Source organism: Drosophila suzukii, chromosome 2L (genome assembly GCF_043229965.1).
Source record: "Drosophila suzukii chromosome 2L, CBGP_Dsuzu_IsoJpt1.0, whole genome shotgun sequence".
NCBI classification, from domain to species: Eukaryota; Metazoa; Arthropoda; class Insecta; order Diptera; family Drosophilidae; genus Drosophila; species Drosophila suzukii.
The window spans coordinates 14371776-14376942 of NC_092080.1; positions in this window are offsets into that span (position 1 = coordinate 14371776).

A 5167-nucleotide genomic window follows, 5' to 3' on the forward strand; every position below is an offset into this window, starting at 1 on the left:
GTCGTTCCGTTCGCCTCGGCCAGCCGCCACTCACCCCGAAAAGTATCTTGCAGATACTTCTGTTTGCCAGAGCAGCACCACTAGCTGTGTGCTGTCGCGAGGGTATGGTATGCAGCTGCAACCGGTTCCGAGGTTTTTTTGTTTTTCGGATATCATAGCCGACTATATCTGGGGAGTTTGGGTTCAGTTCGAAACAGGAACAGGTGTTTTTGTCGCACTCGCTCTTTGGGCATTGGTTTCGGTGCTCTGTCCCTGTTGCACACTATCCGCATCTCTTTCTATTCTGACTCCGAGGGCCTTTTCTAAATGGCGGCGAAGCGGGCCAATCGGTTGGGCGGAGTGCGCATGACTCCAGCTGTGTAAAGATCCACACAATCCACAAATGGAGGCAGTCAGTAGGAGGTGGACCCCCATATCCTTGCTTGGGCCCTTTGTTTTGCCAATTTCGCCTTTGGTTTTCGAAGTTTGTACTACAAAATGGTTGCACTTGTAAGCAAGCGCACCTCTGTGTCACCCCCTTTTTTCGCTACCACCGGAATTGTTGTAATGCGCTTGTCGAACTTTTCGGCTGTAACCCCTTTCTTCTGGGCCTGGGACACCCAACTTTATAAGCCCCCCTCTGCACCCACCTGTCTCACCTGCCCCTGTCTTGACTTGGTTCTTGCGGTCTGAAGGCGTCTCGTTTTCGGGTGTGCTGCAACATCATAATAATTATTGATCTTTTGATTTTGTCTTCTGGTTTTTCGGGTAGCAGATCTCTGTTGCTCCTTCAAGGCCCTGTTGCAATTTTAATGACGCCCCCCCCCATACGGCAGTTTCTGTATGTGAGTGTTTAGGTGGGGGCTTGTGTCTGTGTTGCGGTTAGCAGTTCGTTGACTTGGCACCCAGTTGCCAACATTTGCTGGCCGATGATTTGTTGTAATGTCAGTTACCAGTTACCATCTACGACTCTTGGGGTGCACTCGAAAAAATTGTTTATTAAAAATTTGCATAACAAATTCTTCTTCATTTAAGACTAACATTTAACATTTTTATAATATTTTATGTTAATATAGTTATTAAAATGCTTTTATAAACCTGTGAGCTTAATATACTTTTGATATACCCCCTGGAATTATAAAAATGGTAAGATATAGATTAAAAATGTTTAAATTAACCTTATAAATACGTAATACACACACATTCCTAAACATATTCATAAATATGTTACTGATCATTATAATCCTTAAATTCAGGAATGATTCCATACTTTTTTTCCGAGTGCCTGTAGCCTCTCACTATTTTTGCCATTTTTATTTGACGTAGGGTATTTTGAAGGAGTGGCCCTGCTGGGAATGAGCCCTGTTATGGGGTGGCTGGCTGAGGGGGTGGCGCTGCTGCTGCTGCTTCTGCTGCTTTTGCTGCTGTGTTGTATAATCAAGGTCATCGAGCTTCAGTTTCAGTTTGCTCCGTTCGGGACACTCATTCATAGCCGTGTCTCAGTTAGCCAGACGCCGACATTAGTACATACTTGTTACAGCGCCATTCCCATCCCCTTAACCCACTGCTGCCACCCCCAAAACATTAACCCCCAACCACCCCACTGATTGCGAGGCTTTCGCGCCATCTCCTTCGCACTCGAAAGACAGCTGGCCAGCAGAAACAGCTGACTGATATCCGTGTGACCGCGTGCAATGGTGTGTATCTGTGTGTGTGTTGGCCAACTGGTTAGCTGTGTGTGTGGGTGTGCGTTTACTGGCAACATGAATTCAAAATTTAATTAGGTCCCGTCCATTAATTGGGTTAATTGAAATGCCGGTAAAAGTCAACGCTTACGAATTAGGACATGTCACTCAAGCCATTGCGCATCGATGTGGTGGTATAACGTTCAACTTGTTGGTTTAAATAGTTTCGTTTTGTTTTGTTTCGCTTCGTTTCATTTAATTGAAATGCAGCAGACGGGTATCTTGGCCATTATTTAATGCAGTTTTCTGCTTAAGCCCACGGCTGATCTTAACTGATGGACAACTGGCTGTCACTGTGCCGGGCTTAATTGCACACGTTGCGATTTTAACTTGGATTTAATTGTTGGCAGCTAATAAGGAAGATTGGAAAAACTCGTTAGGTGATTAGGAATATTGCTTACATGGAATGCAGCATCAGACATAAATAAACACAGAAGATTTTATTTTATTGGAATAAGAAATGAATGTAATTGATGCTTCAGGAATACATATTTTCTTATATTACAACCAGAATTTAATGCTAAATTCAAAACTAAATTTATATTGACATATGCATTATCATAAGTAGTACTTTACATAAGTGAAAGATTATAATTATAAGCAAGGTATTCAAGCTTATTTTCTAAAATGTCATATTATTAAAGATTAAAGTGATAATCGCATTAAATGATTCCACTTGAGATTATAAGCTGCTTAGATTAAAATAAGCAATTAAATATCTTGAATTAATTCAAGGTAAGTAGCAAAATTAACATAAATTATTACTTGCTCAGTTCTAAGACAAAAATTATAATTTTTCTGTTGCAAGGTTATTTAAATTATTTCTTTTTGACATTAACTCATGACCTATAAAATGTCCTTAATTTAATAAGATCAAACACTTCTTCAATTTCACTTTCGTTGTTTTCCTGAATTTTCAAGTATCATCTGTCGAACCATTCCATACTATTTTGTTTATTTTCAGACTGAAATGCAAATATAAAAATATACACAAATTCGACCCAAATGACGGTTTAGGCAATATCCAATACCCAAAAAACATTTGGCAAAAAAGAAGTAAGCAAAAATTTATGCAAATAGAGGCGGAGGAAACTAGGGAAAACACCTACACAAACAGAGGTGTGGAAATCCTCTGCCCTCTCGCTCTAACTTGTGGCTCATTTAATTTTCGCACTTTGGCGGATCCGGGGCAGATGTAAAATGGAATTCCGAATAAACGTTGCCGTGTGTAGTTGCGGTCGGATTACATGGAAGTGGGTGGGGATGGGGTGTTTTTGGGGGGTACTATCTAAGCCAGGCTGAAATCTAATTTCCAATGTCTGCCAACTCTTTGGAACCCCTTCATTTCACTCCATTTCAAAGAGCTCCATTGGAGTTTCCCTTTTGCATGACGTAGCAGATTATTTATTGTGTGAGGTTGTTGCTTAAGTATTTATGCAGCCTTATCTGTGTATTTGTGTGCACAAAGAAAAATATATTCCTATTATTGGTTTGTTTCATAATTTGCTGATTGTGGAAAATATTTATTTATTTATTATTATTTTTCCAAAACCAGAAGCCCTTTTTTATTCACATGTCAAACCAAAAATAGGTAATAAAAGTAGAAAGCTTATGGATATGAATAAGCTTAAACCTACTTTTACTTTAACATTCAGATGATAAAAGGACCTTTAAAATTCTCAATGTTTAAAATTCTTAATTACAAAATGTTTTAAAATTTTGTTATTAAAAAATATTTGTTGTAATGCATATCTTAAGAAAAGTGGTAAATTCTTTAGAATTAATATATGTATGTGGAAATGAAATTTCTTGGAAATGGAATTACTTGGAAAATGAATTTTTAAACAATTTATGGATGATGAATTTTGACAATTTTTGTTTCAGTGCATAGGTGTGTTTGAATGTGTTTGTGTCTGGCCTGGTTTGTGTGTCCACCGCCCCCCCACTTTCCCTCGACAACACCACCCCCTCGATTCTCGCTTGAGCAACAGAACACAACAGGACAACAGGAGAGAACACAGGAGAGAAACAGGAGCGGAGCACACAACAAAGTCCAGGAGTTGACTTTTATAGAGTCGCATGCACAATAAAGAAGTCTATTATCCTTTTTGCCAGCCAGTTTTGTTGTTGCTGCCGCTGCTGCGACGACGACTCCGGGATCGATATCCATTAGGAAAATTAAAATTGTGGCAGAGGCAATGAACGTAAAAAGCGGAAGCAGCCAACCCGGCCAGCCAGTGAGCCAGTCAGCCAGCTAGTCAGTCAGTCCCTCAGTCATTCAGTCAGTTAGTCAGTTAGTCAGTCAGTCATTCAGCCAGCTAGGCCAACGGAGAAATAATAAAAAAAGGCAACCCAAAGGTCGACTCTACGTGGAGGAGTACCTTCATTTCGGTTTCTTGGTTCAGTTTGTTTCGGTTTGGTTGGGCTTTTGTATGCGAAACGGTAGGTCCTCAGTTTCCATTTATTGTCAACGTCTTTCGGCGAACTTTACTTCCGTTTCCGCCATTTTCAGATGCCCTGCCTTTAAAGTATATCTTGACTTAAATATAATTTGGTATAGAAATATTATATTCCATATAAAGGCTTTTTTAAAAAGCGTAATACCTATAATTTGACTCAGTTTTTATTTTTGTAAAATAAGTTTAAGAAGTTCCTTGACATCGATTGTATTACTCTGGCTTACAGAACTTAGTTTCGAATACCATTTAAGTATTGTTTTATTTTAAGAAAACTCTTTATAATATTTTTATTTAATAATTATAAATTCTATTTAATTGAGGGTATTTAGTAGTTAAATTTCCTGTACCTCCATTTTCATATTTCATATACTGTGGTCCGTTGTTGATTTTGAATTAAGTTTCCAGGCATTAAACACCCGCACACACACTATTTATTTTGTTGTAGGTGTTTTTGTAGGCGTCATTGTTGCTTTTGCTATTTTCCGCCTGCCATTTTTGCAGCTGTCATTTGTTTTTCCTCGCTCCGAATTTCGCTCTTTGTTTTTTTGGCCAACGCGTGCGCGACATTTTCATTGTTAACGCTTTGTTGTTTTAGTTTGTGCCACAGTTGTTGTTGTTATCGTTGTTGTTGTTGTTGCAGCCGCAGGAAAACTCATCTGTCATTCAAAGTCACAGAGCGTGCAATTTTCTGTTATCATGACTTTTTCAATTCCAATTTTTGGCTGCATCCGCACGCCAGCCATCTATCTCTCAACTCCCCCGAATTCCACACAATCGTTGCACATGTTTGCATTTCAATTTGATTGGAAAATATATTTCATTCGGTTTTCTCTGTGCGTCAGAATTCGAATATGCAAAGCCCAGCCACCGAAAACCACCCATGCAACCCATGCAGCCCAGAAAACCCAGAAAACCCAGCAAACCCAGACAACCCAGCAATCCAACAACCGACATCGAACAACGCAGTCAACTGTCAGTCAAACG